General features: G+C 48.3%; 1 non-coding gene and 1 pseudogene across 1 annotated transcript; one reads left to right on the top strand and one right to left on the bottom strand.

The window, feature by feature from the left end:
* Positions 1 to 8,317: 8,317 nt before the first annotated feature.
* LOC101124049 (cell division cycle protein 27 homolog) lies at positions 8,318 to 9,406 on the bottom strand (annotated as a pseudogene).
* Positions 9,407 to 14,257: 4,851 nt separating this feature from the next.
* LOC115932962 (5.8S ribosomal RNA) lies at positions 14,258 to 14,409 on the top strand. The gene has a single exon (XR_004069044.2). It is a non-coding gene; the product is annotated as a 5.8S ribosomal RNA (ribosomal RNA).
* The last annotated feature ends 595 nt before the right edge of the window (positions 14,410 to 15,004 follow it).

Genomic DNA, 15,004 nt, shown 5'->3' with positions numbered 1-15,004 from the left:
AGGGTTTTAAGAATGCGACTACTGCAGAATAGCTGAACAGACAATACACATTTAAAAAAGAACAACACAAGGATCAACCAGACTTGGGAAAAAATCAAAAACAACACAAGTCTTGTGAAGAACTGAGTTCTTAAAATATTACGGAGAACATAGCTATCGGAAGAGAAGGCAGTATAGGTAAGTTGATTGTTACATTTTTCAGCAAAAGCTAACACTTTTTTTTGGCAATCTTTCAAGCACTGCAACTACTACTGCAAAATGAGATATAATCCATTAAACAACATATTCACAAATCAAAAAATTTTTAGTAATACAATGCTTCAGATTTAAAAGCAAATCAAGTGTTAAAACTCAACTGCTATAATAATTAACCCCAAAGATAACCGTATCTGACAAAAAAGCTTCCACAGAGTTATGACTTCAGAATTATACTTTCTCTTGATTTATTTATTTATTTATTTATTTATTTATTTATTTATTTATTTTATTTTTTTTCTTGAGACGGCGTCTCGCTCTGTCACCCAGGCTGGTGTGCAATGGCATAATCTTGGCTCACTGCAACCTCCACTTCCCAGGTTCAAGCAATTTTCCTGCCTCAGCCTCCTGAGTAGTTGGGACTACAGGCACCTGCCACCATGCCCAGCTAATTTTTATACTTTTAATAGAGATGGGGTTTCACCATGTTGGCCAGGATGGTCTTGATCTCTTGACCTTGTGATCTGCCCGCCTCGGCCTCCCAAAGTGCTGGGATGACAGGCATGAGCCACCGTGCCAGGCCTTCTCTTGATATTTAAACTTTTAAGTCAGTCCAGAAAATTACAATAAATGTCAACAGTAAGTATGGTGTTGAGGCAGAAGTAGGACCAAACTTTTTCATATGTTATTCAGTTGATAACAATATGACCTGGGTAGTAATTTCCTATGTGTCTACTTATACACAAGTACAAAAAAGTAAAACAGAGATACTGCTAAATAAAAGGGTACACTAAGTTCTTAATAGTAACTCAAGGGGGGAGGAGCCAAGATGGCTGAATAGGAACAGCTCCGGTCTACAGCTCCCAGCATGAGCGACACAGAAGACGGGTGATTTCTGCATTTCCCTCTGAGGTACCGGGTTCATCTCACTAGGGAGTGCCAGACAGTGGGTGCAGGCCAGTGGGTGCGCATACCGTGTGCGAGCCGAAGCAGGGCGAGGCATTGCCTCACCTGGGAAGCACAAGGGGTCAGGGAGTTCCCTTTCCGAGTCAAAGAAAGGGGTGATGGACGCACCTGGAAAATCGGGTCACTCACACCCGAATATTGCGCTTTTCAGACCGGCTTAAAAAACGGCACACCACGAGACTATATCCCACACCTGGCTCGGAGGGTCCTACGCCCACGGAGTCTCACAGATTGCTAGCACAGCAGTCTGAGATCAAACTGCAAGGTGGCAGCGAGGCTGGGGGAGGGGCGCCCGCCATTGCCCAGGCTTGCTTAGGTAAACAAAGCAGCCGGGAAGCTCGAACTGGGTGGAGCCCAGCACAGCTCAAGGAGGCTTGCCTGCCTCTGTAGGCTCCACCTCTGGGGGCAGGGCACAGACAAACAAAAAGACAGCAGAAACCTCTGCAGACTTAAATGTCCCTGTCTGACAGCTTTGAAGAGAGCAGTGGTTCTCCCAGCATGCAGCTGGAGATCTGAGAATGGGCAGACTGCCTCCTCAAGTGGGTCCCTGACCCCTGACCCCCGAGCAGCCTAACTGGGAGGCACCCCCCAGCAGGGGCACACTGACACCTCACACCGCAGGGTATTCCAACAGACCTGCAGCTGAGGGTCCTGTCTGTTAGAAGGAAAACTAACAAACAGAAAGGACATCCACACCGAAAAACCATCTGTACATCACCATCATCAAAGACCAAAGTAGATAAAACCAGAAAGATGGGGAAAAAACAGAACAGAAAAACTGGAAACTCTAAAACACAGAGCACCTCTCCTCCTCCAAAGGAACGCAGTTCCTCACCAGCAATGGAACAAAGCTGGATGGAGAATGATTTTGACAAGCTGAGAGAAGAAGGCTTCAGACGATCAAATTATTCTGAGCTACGGGAGGACGTTCAAACCAAAGGCAAAGAAGTTGAAAACTTTGAAAAAAATTTAGAAGAATGTATAACTAGAATAACCAATACAGCGAAGTGCTTAAAGGAGCTGATGGAGCTGAAAACCAAGGCTCAAGAACTATGTGAAGAATGCAGAAGCCTCAGGAGCCGATGAGATCAACTGGAAGAAAGGGTATCAGCATTGGAAGATGAAATGAATGAAATGAAGCTAGAAGGGAAGTCTAGAGAAAAAAGAATAAAGAAATGAGCAAAGCCTCCAAGAAATATGGGACTATGTGAAAAGACCAAATCTACGTCTGATTGGTGTACCTGAAAGTGATGCGGAGAATGGAACCAAGTTGGAAAACACTCTGCAGGATATTATCCAGGAGAACTTCCCCAATCTAGCAAGGCAGGCCAACATTCAGATTCAGGAAATACAGAGAACGCCACAAAGATACTCCTCGAGAAGAGCAACTCCAAGACACATAATTGTCAGATTCACCAAAGTTGAAATGAAGGAAAAAATGTTAAGGGCAGCCAGAGAGAAAGGTCGGGTTACCCTCAAAGGGAAGCCCATCAGACTAACAGCAGATTTCTCGGCAGAAACCCTACAAGCCAGAAGAGAGTGGGGGCCAATATTGAACATTCTTAAAGAAAAGAATTTTCAACCCAGAATTTCATATCCAGCCAAACTAAGCTTCATAAGTGAAGGAGGAATAAAATCCTTTACAGACAAGCAAATGCTGAGAGATTTTGTCACCACCAGGCCTGCCCTAAAAGAGCTCCTGAAGGAAGTGCTAAACATGGAAAGGAACAACCGGTACAAGCCGCTGCAAAATCATGCCAAAATGTAAAGACCATCAAGACTAGGAAGAAACTGCATCAACTAACGAGCAAAATCACCAGCTAACATCATAATGACAGGATCAAATTCACACATAACAATATTAACTTTAAATGTAAATGGACTAAATTCTCCAATTAAAAGACACAGACTGGCAAGTTGGATAAAGAGTCAAGACCCATCAGTGTGCTGTATTCAGGAAACCCATCTCACGTGCAGAGACACACATAGGCTCAAAATAAAAGGATGGAGGAAGATCCACCAAGCAAATAGAAAACAAAAAAAGGCAGGGGTTGCAATCCTAGTCTCTCATAAAACAGACTTTAAACCAACAAAGATCAAAAGAGACAAAGAAGGCCATTACATAATGGTAAAGGGATCAATTCAACAAGAGGAGCTAACTATCCTAAATATATATGCACCCAATACAGGAACACCCAGATTTATAAAGCAAGTCCTGAGTGACCTACAAAGAGACTTAGACTCCCACACATTAATAATGTGATCTGTCAACATTAGACAGATCAACAAGACAGAAAGTCAACAAGGATACCCAGGAATTGAACTCAGCTCTGCACCAAGTGGACCTAATAGACATCTACAGAACTCTCCACCCCAAATCAACAGAATATACATTTTTTTCAGCACCACACCACACCTATTCCAAAATTGACCACATACTAGGAAGTAAAGCTCTCCTCAGCAAATGTAAAAGAACAGAAATTATAACAAACTATCTCTCAGACCACACTGAAATCAAACTAGAACTCAAGATTAAAAATCTCACTCAAAGCCACTCAACTACATGGAAACTGAACAACCTGCTCCTGAATGACTACTGGGTACATAATGAAATGAAGGCAGAAATAAAGATGTTCTTTGAAACCAATGAGAACAAAGACACAACATACCAGAATCTCTGGGATGCATTCAAAGCAGTGTGTAGAGGGAAATTTATAGCACTAAATGCCCACAAGAGAAAGCAGGAAAGATCCAAAATTGACACCCTAACATCACAATTAAAAGAACTAGAAAAGCAAGAGCAAACACATTCAAAAGCTAGCAGAAGGCAAGAAATAACTAAAATCAGAGCAGAACTGAAGGAAATAGAGACACAAAAAACCCTTCAAAAAATTAATGAATCCAGGAGCTGGTTTTTTGAAAGGATGAACAAAATTGATAGACTGCTAGCAAGACTAATAAAGAAAAAAAGAGAGAAGAATCAAATAGACACAATAAAAAATGATAAAGGGGATATCACCACCGATCCCACAGAAATACAAACTACCATCAGAGAATACTACAAACACCTCTATGCAAATAAACTAGAAAACCTAAAAGAAATGGATACATTCCTCGACACATACACTCTCCCAAGACTAAACCAGGAATAAGTTGAATCTCTGAATAGACCAATAACAGGATCTGAAATTGTGGCAATAATCAATAGTTTACCAACCAAAAAGAGTCCAGGACCAGATGGATTCACAGCCGAATTCTACCAGAGGTACAAGGAGGAACTGGTACCATTCCTTCTGAAACTATTCCAATCAATAGAAAAAGAGGGAATCCTCCCTAACTCATTTTATGAAGCCAGCATCATTCTGATACCAAAGCCGGGCAGAGACACAACCAAAAAAAAAAGAATTTTATGCCAATATCCTTGATGAACATTGATGCAAAAATCCTCAATAAAATACTGGCAAACCGAATCCAGCAGCACATCAAAAAGGTTATCCACCACGATCAAGTGGGCTTCATCCCTGGGATGCAAGGCTGGTTCAATATACGCAAATCAATAAATGTAATCCACCATATAAACACAGCCAAAGACAAAAACCACATGATTATCTCAATAGATGCAGAAAAAGCCTTTGACAAAATTCAACAACCCTTCATGCTAAAAACTCTCAATAAATTAGGTATTGATGGAACGTATTTCAAAATAATAAGAGCTATCTATGACAAACCCACAGCCAATATCATACTGAATGGGCAAAAGCTGGAAGCATTCCCTTTGAAAACTGGCACAAGACAGGGATGCCCTCTCTCACCGCTCCTATTCAACATAGTGTTGGAAGTTCTGGCCAGGGCAATCAGGCAGGAGAAGGAAATAAAGGTATTCAATTGGGAAAAGAGGAAGTCAGATTGTCCCTGTTTGCAGACGACATGATTGTTTATCTAGAAAACCCAATCGTCTCAGCCCAAAATCTCCTTAAGCGGATAAGCAACTTCAGCAAAGTCTCAGGATACAAAATCAATGTACAAAAATCACAAGCATTCTTATACACCAACAACAGACAAACAGAGAGCCAAATCATGAGTGAACTCCCATTCACAATTGCTTCAAAGAGAATAAAATACCTAGGAATCCAACTTACAAGGGATGTGAAAGACCTCTTCAAGGAGAACTACAAAACACTGCTCAAGGAAATAAAAGAGGATACAAACAAATGGAAGAACATTCCAAGCTCATGGGTAGGAAGAATCAATATCGTAAAAATGGCCATACTGCCCAAGGTCATTTACAGATTCAATGCCATCCCCATCAAGCTACCAATGCCTTTCTTCACAGAATTGGAAAAAAACTACTTTAAAGTTCATATGGAACCAAAAAAGAGCCCGCATCGCCAAGTCAATCCTAAGCCAAAAGTACAAAGCTGGAGGCATCACACTACCTGACTTCAAACTATACTACAAGGCTACAGTAACCAAAACAGCATGGTACTGGTACCAAAACAGAGATATAGATCAATGGAACAGAACAGAGCCCTCAGAAATAACGCCACATACCTACAACTATCTGATCTTTGACAAACCTGAGAAAAACAAGCAATGGGGAAAGGATTCCATATTTAACAAATGGTGCTGGGAAAACTGGCTAGCCATATGTAGAAAGCTGAAACTGGATCCCTTCCTTACACCTTATACAAAAATCAATTCAAGATGGATTAAAGATTTAAACGTTAGACCTAAAACCATAAAAACCCTAGAAGAAAACCTAGGCATTACCATTCAGGACATAGGCGTGGGCAAGGACTTCATGTCTAAAACACCAAAAGCAATGGCAACAAAAGCCAAAATTGACAAATGGGATCTAATTAAACTAAAGAGCTTCTGCACAGCAAAAGAAACTACCATCAGAGTGAACAGGCAACCCACAACATGGGAGAAAATTTTCACAACCTACTCATCTGACAAAGGGCTAATATCCAGAATCTACAGTGAACTCAAACAAATTTACAAGAAAAAAACAAACAACCCCATGAAAAAGTGGGTGAAGGACATGAACAGACATTTCTCAAAAGAAGACATTTATGCAGCCAAAAAACACATGAAAAAATGCTCATCATCACTGGCCATCAGAGAAATGCAAATCAAAACCACTATGAGATATCATCTCACACCAGTTAGAATGGCAATCATTAAAAAGTCAGGAAACAACAGGTGCTGGAGAGGATGTGGAGAAATAGCAACACTTTTACACTGTTGGTGGGACTGTAAACTAGTTCAACCATAGAGGAAGTCAGTGTGGCGATTCCTCAGGGATCTAGAACTAGAAATACCATTTGACCCAGCCATCCCATTACTGGGTATATACCCAAAGGACTATAAATCATGCTGCTATAAAGACACATGCACACGTATGTTTATTGCGGCGTTATTCACAATAGCAAAGACTTGGAACCAACCGAAATGTCCAACAATGATAGACTGGATTAAGAAAATGTGGCACATATACACCATGGAATACTATGCAGCCATAAAAAATGTCGAGTTCATGTCCTTTGTAGGGACATGGATGAAATTGGAAACCATCATTCTCAGTAAACTATCGCAAGAACAAAAAACCAAACACCACATATTCTCACTCATAGGTGGGAATTGAACAATGAGATCACATGGACACAGGAAGGGTAATATCACACTCTGGGGACTGTTGTGGGGTGGGGGGATGGGGGAGGGATAGCATTGGGAGATATACCTAATGCTAGATGACGAGTTAGTGGGTGCAACGCACCAGAATGTCACATGTATACATATGTAACTAACCTGCACAATGTGCACATGTACCCTAAAACTTAAAGTATAATAAAAAAAAAATAGTAACTCAATAAACTGGAACACTGTCAAAAAGCAACAACTAGTGAATTTTTTCGGTGTTTTTTTCTATTATCCAATAAGTGAATTATGCTATTCCTTTCCAATTTCCCAAGCACTTTTTGTTTCTATCACCATTTCTGTATTCGAAGAAAAAGTAACAAATCAAGTAACAAATCTAAAAAAGCAAACAAACAAAAAAACACAACTAGAGCATCTGCAAAAGTTTGGTAGAAGACTGAAACTCTTGAGTATAAGGATCTGGTATTCTATTATCATTAGTTAACTTAAGAGTTTGTTAAAGACATACATTTCATAAGAAAGCATGTTAGTTTGAAGATATTGACCAGTATGTACCATCCCTAAGTATTAGTAACCAAATGCATGACAATAAAGAGCTATCTAGGAAGAAAAATTAGTGACTACCAGCACCATCAACAAGACTTTGTCTTTACACTTCATTACCACTTACCATGCATTATAATGTCTAGGATTGACTCTGATAGCATTTCAAAAACTAGCTAATGCTTTGTCCAATTCTTCAGTTAAGACAAACTCATGCCCTAATAGAGTATAGACATAAGCATAATTTGGATCCACTTGGATAGCTCTCTGGAAGAATTTAATTGCAATATCATGTTCCCGTTGCAGAGTGAAACAGTTCCCTGCAGCACACCAGGCCTCTGGCAAATTTTTATCCATGTCTGTTAAGTCTTTTGACAGAAACGAAAGAGAAACATCTTTTTGAAGATGCCAAAGTGTTGTAGAGTAGATTTCCATGCCTTCGACTCTATAATTCTCAATCCTTCTAACCTCTGAGAATATTCTTTCAGCTTGCATGTACTCTGAAAGTTCAAAATAGGCCCTTCCAATTTGGCACAGTACCCAACCAGTATTGTAGTGGTGAGAAGGTAAATGGTTCATAATATTTATAGCTTCTTTGCAGTGGTATGAACACAAAGCTAAATAAACTTTCCCCCTTTCATGAAGAAGGCTCATCAAGCCTTCTGCTGCTGCTTTTTGTAGATTAAAAGGCTGAATCTGAGGTGTGACTGTGGATATTTTCCCTTCTGAAATGATGGAAGAGTCCAATTTTGTTATTTCCATGCTGTCATTTAAATTAGGTTGAGTTATTCCTCCTTTATTAGTTTTACTTTTTGTTTTTCTGTTTGGGACCTTAGGTGGAAACCTCATTTTTAATTTTTTCCCTATTCTCCTTGGTTGTGGAATTGTCACCAGTAAAGAGTCATGAACTTCTTCGATGTAGTGCATTTGGGGGAGATGTCATAGTGGGGCTCAATACCTGAAGTGTTGTACTTATTTATGGACCAGAACTTTCTGTTTGTGCAAGAATTGGAATTACCTCTCGGCTATTTCCACTCTGTGAGAAGACAGACTTTGGTCCAGTTTGGCCGATTCTGGCAACAGACTTTTTTGAAGGGACTCCGGTGGATGGCACATCAATTACAGAAGGTGTATTAGTGTAGTTTTGTAAATAGGATCCATCTCCAGGACTTGGGGTTTCTAATGGCAAAATCCCAAAAATTGGGGTCAATGGACTAAGAGATGCTGGTCCTCCTAATAAACTTTGATCAGTTTTTGGTTTATTTTGAACCTGTTTAGATAATATGGAAGTTCCTGTTCCCAGTGGGAGAGTATCAGGTGAAATTACAGCTGAATCAATAGAAGACACTGGGGAATCTGTATTCAAGGAGTACTTTGAATTGGCAGATTCTAAATTCAATCTGTTTAATTCAGTTGTGTTCTGGGGTGTTTCCGTAAGAACGGTCTCAGGCTGTCTGTGACATAAACTATGACGAGGTACTTGTGTGGTGCAACACTTGGACAGACAGTTGCTAAAGTTCTGTAAAGATGTGAATTTAAATGTTTGGTCAGGATCTGGCTTTTCACCTATTTCACATAATGATTCAAAGGGATACCAGAGGAAAGGATTGAAACTAAGGCTCTTTTGGTAGCATTCTGATCCTTTGGCAAGCCAATCTGTCTTGCAATATACATGTCCCAACAATGGAAGGGGAAAGCAAGCTGAATCACCAAACTCAGTAACTATATAATCATGGTTTTTCTGCTTATGAAACACTCCACCAGATAAGATTTGCTCCCCTTCTGCAAGCTTGCTGACATCAAAACAACATTTTGCAAGCAGGTATTTGCATTGTGGTGTAGGACAACTGTGTCCTTTGAAGAGTCTGTATGCTTTATAGGCCTTTCCTGGGCGGTAAGAACAGGTCGCCAGTAAAAACAAGGCTTCTTCTGAGTGTACTTCTGCATAAAGGCATTCTGCGAGGAAAACCCCATCTCAGTAAGCATAGTGGTTTAGTGCTTGCCATGTAGCAGCCTGGACGGGTTCCTGTAACACCATCATCCTCGAGGATCAGGCCCACTTTCTGCAGTGCCTCAGGCACCCCCCCCACCCCGCCCACCCCCCCGTCCCCCCATAGCAGCTCCAGCCCGGCCAGCCTCCGCTCATTTAAACTCACCAGTTACCAGGGGATGGGGGAGGCCGAGACAGAATGACTTCCTTACCCTGCCAACTCTGGAAAGCCCGGCCCCTTGTGATCCATCGCAAAGCGATAGTCACCTCACGTTTGGAAAACGGATTGGCTCCCAAGCTCATTGGAGGTATGTGGCATGTAGGATGAAGGACTCTCTTCTTCTGATTGGGTCTGAACAGTGGGGCCTAGGGCTGGAGCTCTCTCTGTGCGGACCGCTGACTCCCTCTACCTTGGGTTTCTTTGGCCCTACCCTGGGACACGGGTCTTGGCAGATTCTGACCCTTCCTGGCCCTTAAGTCGCTGTCAGAAACCCCATCTCGTACTCGGATGCCCCGAATGACTGTGGCTCACGCCTCTCTGGAAACATTGGAAATCTCTCCTCTACGCGCGGCCAACTGAAACCACAGGAGCTCGGAACACAAGCCGCCATCCACCTCACTGCTTTCGGGAGAGAATGATGAGTCTCTTACTGACTCTCTCTTGAGAGAGTCCTCCGCGGTGGGGACCGAGGGCGGCTCGTCGCCTACTGTGTGGCCCGTGCCTCCCCCTTCCGAGTTGGGGGAGGATCCCGCCGGGCCGGACTAGCATCCTAGCAGTTGGGAGGCTGCGTGAGCGGTGGCTGTGCCAGGCTTTCCATCCGATGCGTGACCCGCTCCGCTGCGAGCCGGCTCTCCACCCGCTCCCCTGAGGAGCAGCGACCGGTGCCGACAACCGCGTTTGCGTGGCACGGGGTTGGGCCGCCTGGCCATGGGAAGCATCCCAAGTGGCGGGCGCGCCGGTCTCCTGGAGCTTGACAGTGTCGGAGGATGGACAAGAAACCAGCAACGTGGTCCTGGCGTTGGGTTTGTGGCTGAGGTCGCTTCAGGGTCCCGATGGCGGGACCCGGGCTCGTGAGGCAGGTCTTGGTGAGTGCCGGAGGCAGTCCGGCTTCCTAGGTGGGGCGCCGCGGGACCTCCCTCATATCTGTGGCGGTGGAATCCCGTGGCCATGTTTTCCTGGTGGCACGGCCTTGCCTGAGGTTTCTCCCTGAGCCGCCCCTCTGCGGGCTCCTGGGTGCCCTTGCCCTTGTGGTCCCTGGCCTTGCCTGTCTGTGCCCCCCTCCCCGCCCGCATATCCTCTCTCCCTGAGCGGCTCACTGGCTTAGGCTATGGTGGCCCCCTCTGGGACCAACCCTGGCTCTGCCTTGTGTGGCACCGCCGCCGGCCACTGCTTGGCCCGTTGTCCCTGTCCCCAGGCACGCGCCTTCGGGACCAGGTCGGCGGCGCCCCGCATGGGCCTGGTGGGAGCCCAGAGGGTATGGGGTCGGCGTGCAGCGTGCGCAGGGAAGAGGGTTCCAGGGGCTGGCCGCAATGGCGGCGGCGGTGGGGGAGCCGCGGGCCCGCCGAAGGCCAGTCGGCCGCTTCAGGTACCGCGCGGGGCCGCCTTCGTGCTTGGAGGCCGCTGGCGGTGAGATCCCGGGCACCACGGTCCGCCTCTGGTTCGCTGCCTAAACGTCTGGGCCGCCCCGCGCCCACCGCTCCCGGGTGGCCGCCGGTCCCTCGCAGCTGCCGTGCACGGGTCAGGCTGTCTGCCTGGTCGCACGTGGGCGCGAAGGGTCGGGAGTGGTGGGCCCATCGGGGGGTGTTGTGTAGTGTGGGTGTATGGGACGTCCGGTTTGCCGCCCCACCACCCCCCTCCCACCGCCCCGCGTTGCTCCCTCCCTCCCACACACCCATCCTCGCGACTGCGACGCCCGGCTCATCCTCGCGAGGCCTGGAGGCCGCTTTCTACCTACTTGGTTGATCCTACCAGTACCATATGCTTGTCTCAAAGATTATGCCATACATGTCTAAGTAGGCAGGGCCGGTACAGTGAAACTGCTAATGGCTCATTAAATCAGTTATGGTTCTTTTGGTCGCTCGCTCCTCTCCTACTTGGAAAACTGTGGTAATTCTAGAGCTAATGCATGCTGAAGGGCTCTGATCCCCTTCGCGGGAAAGATGCCTGCATTTATCAGATCAAAACCAACCCGATCAGCCCCTCTCCAGCCCCTGCCTAGGGGTCCAGTGCCACCGGCTTTGGTGACTCTAGATAGCCTCGGGCCAATCGCACGCCACCCCCCCCCCGTGGCAGTAATGACCCATTTGAACGTCTGCCCTATCAACTTTCGATGGTAGTCACTGTGCCTACCATGGTGACCACGGGTGAAGGAGAATCAGGGTTCGATTCTGGAGAGGGAGCCTGAGAAATGGCTACCACATTCAAGGAAGGCAGCAGGCATGCAAATTACCCACTCCTGACCCAAGGAGGTAGTGATGAAACATAACAATACAGGACTCTTTCGAGGTCCTGTAATTGGAATGAGTCCACTTTAAATCCTTTAATGAAGATCCATTGGAGGGCAAGTCTAGTGCCAGCAGCCGCGGTAATTCCAGCTCCAATAGCGTATATTAAAGTTGCTGCAGTTAAAAAGCTCCTAGTTGGATCTTGGGAGTGGGCGGGCGGTCCGCCATGAGGCGAGCCACTGCCTGTCCCCGCCCCTTGCCTCTTGGTGCCCCCTCGATGCTCTTAGCTGAGTGTTCCACGGCCCAAAGCGTTTACTTTGAAAAAATTAGAGTGTTCAAAGCAGGTCTGAGCCGCCTGGATACTGCAGCTAGGAATAATGGAATAGGACCGCGGTTCTATTTTGTTGGTTTTCGGAACTGAGGCCATGATTAAGAGGGACAGCTGGAGGCATTTGTATTGCTCCGCTAGAGGTGAAATTCTTGGACCGGTGCAGTTTGGACCAGAGTGAAAGCATTTGCCAAGAATGTTTTCATTAATCAACAATGAAAGTCGGAGGTTCGAAGACGATCAGATACCGTGTTAGTTCTGACCATAAACGATGCCAACTGGCAACGTGGCGGTGTTATTCCCATGACCCGCTGGGCAGCTTCCAAAAAACCAAAGTCTTTGGGTTTTTAGGTTCCGTGGGGAGTATGGTTGCAAAGCTGAAACTTAAAGGAATTGGTGGAAAGGCACTGCCAGGAGTGGAGCCTGCGGCTTAATTTGACTCAACATGGGAAAAATCACCCGGCCCGGACAGGGACAGGATTGACAGATTGATAGCTGTTTCTCTGTTCCATGGGTGGTGGTGCATGGCCTTAGTTGGTGGAGTGATTTGTCTGGTTAATTCCGATAACCAACGAGACTCTGGCATGCTAACTAGTTACGTGACCCCCTAGCGGTTGGCATCCCCCAACTTCTTAGAGGGACAAGTAGCCTTCAGCCACCTGAAATTGAGCAATAACAGATCTGTGATGCCCTTACACGTCCGGGACTGCACGCGCACTACACTGACTGGCTCAGCGTGTGCCTACCCTACATGGCAGAGGTGGGTAACCTGTTGAACCCCATTCGTGATGGGGATGGGGGATTGCAATTATTCCCCATGAAGGAGGAATTTCCAGTAAGTGTGGGTCATAAGCTTGCCTGAAGTCCCTGCCCTATGTACACACAACCCGCCTCTACTACTGATAGGATGGTTTAGTGAGGCCCTCTGATCAGCCCCACCGGGTCAGCCCACTGCCCTGGTGGAGCGCTGAGAAGACAGTCGAACTTGACTATCTATAGGAAGTAAAATTCGTAACAGTTTCGGTAGGTGAACCTGTGGAGGAATCATTAACGGAGAAGAGCGAAGCTGTGGCGGCGAAGCCGCGGCGGCGCCGCCACGTCCTTCCTCCTTGGCAGACTGCGTTATCCGTGTGGCGTGTGCGTGGGCGGGGTCGTGCCCTTTGTTTGTTGCACGGCCCCGCCTGCCCCAAGAGCCGGAGAACTCGGGAGGGAGAGAGGGGGGAGAGAGGGGGGAGAGAGAGACACGCGTGCGGGGACGAAACCTTGTGTGCGTGTCGTGGGGCAGGCTGGATGGCTCGCCGGCCTGGTGAGTAGCGGGGAGCGCCCCCCTGCCGTGGCCCCTACATGTGTGTCGGGGGGGTGGGCGCCGCGGGGATGGTTCTCAGCGTCATGGCGGGGTGGGGGTCTCAGTGCCCTCTCCGCCGGAGCCGTTGTCCCGCCCTGTCCCACCGGCTTGGCCCCATCCCGCCGGCTCCCTTTGGGGCCGGCTGGGTTCCCATTGCTGCCGCTGCCACCATCCTTGCCTCTGCCACACCGCGCCACCGGGTCCGGCCTGGCCCGCTCGCTCTCCCCAGCCTTCCCGCTAGGGCGTCTCGAGGGTAGGGGGCCGGAGGCCTGTCGCCCCCTCCTCGTCCGCCCCCGCCATCCAGGCACCTAGCACGTTCTGGTGCGGAGGTTTAAGGACCCCTTGGGGGGTCGTCCGTCCACCCATGGGTCGGGTGCGGTGGGCCCGCGGGGGAGTCCGTTTGGGAGGGGCCCACCCCTCCCTCACCTCCCCCACCGACTCCATCCCCTCGGCCGGCCTTGGCCGCGCCGCAATTGCAAGTTGCCGCTGACACCGGTGGGGGCTTTAGCGGCGGACTTTGTGCCATCGCGCGCGTGCCGCGCGTATGGCCTGTGCACCGTGCTGTGGGGGCGGGAATCCCCGGGCGCCCGTGGGGTGCTGTCAGTGTTTGCCCTCCGCCCCCGTGGTAAGCACCGCCTCCCTGTTGTGAAACCTTCCGACCCCTCTCTGGAGTCTGGTCTCTTTGCTGTCTGACTGGCGGGCCTGAGGTAAACCCTCTGGGGGACGTGCTGTGCCAGGAGGGCCTCCCGGTGTTGGGAGCACCCTTACCAAATCCACCTTGTATGACTTTTAGCGGTGGATCACTGGGCTTCTGTGTCGATGAAGAACGCAGCTAGCTGTGAGAACTAATGTGGATTGCAGGACAGATTGATCATCGACACTTCGAACGCAATTGCAGCCCGGGTTCCTCCCAGGGCTTTGCCTGTCTGAGTGTCACTTGCTGATCAATAGTCCCCGGGGGTGCCTCTGGGCTCCTCAGGGTGCATGGCTGGGGGTTCCCTGGCATGGCCTGTCGGGGTTCTCCATCCCCCCAACTGCAGACCAGCAACGTCCGCCCTCCTCTGCCGCTGTGCCCACCCCTTCTCCCTTCCCCCGCAGGCCCTGTGTGGTCACGCATTGGGTGGCATGGGGAAGGGGGGCTCCCGGCTGTGAGGAAGAGAGAGAGGGTGGCACTGCCACCCGCGAAAACAGAGAGGGAAGAGAGCCGGCTGGGGCCGAGTTCACGTGGCCACCACCGCGGTCCGGGTTCCTCCCTCGGGGGCTCCCTCGCGCCTCACGCAGCTCGTGGTGCGGGGTTCGTTGGCCCTGGCGGGGTGGAAGGTCCCGTGCCATCATTGTCGATCATCGTGGGTAGTGGGGGCTTGTTGCGGGGGGGGCAGGAAGGCAAGTAGAAAGGATCCACCAGGGAGAGGGTGGGGGAGTGCGTCCCGGTCACCGCGGTTCACCGCCGCTCCTGGTGGCGGCCCGGCGACTGTCCCACCATCGCTCCAGCGCCCCTCCTCCCCAACACCCGTCCGAGGCACAGTCCTCC

The sequence above is a fragment of the Gorilla gorilla genome, chromosome 18 (genome assembly GCF_029281585.2).
Source record: "Gorilla gorilla gorilla isolate KB3781 chromosome 18, NHGRI_mGorGor1-v2.1_pri, whole genome shotgun sequence".
Taxonomy (NCBI): domain Eukaryota; kingdom Metazoa; phylum Chordata; class Mammalia; order Primates; family Hominidae; genus Gorilla; species Gorilla gorilla.
The sequence above is the reverse complement of the archived record's forward strand: the minus strand, read 5'-3'. Positions and strand labels throughout refer to the sequence as shown.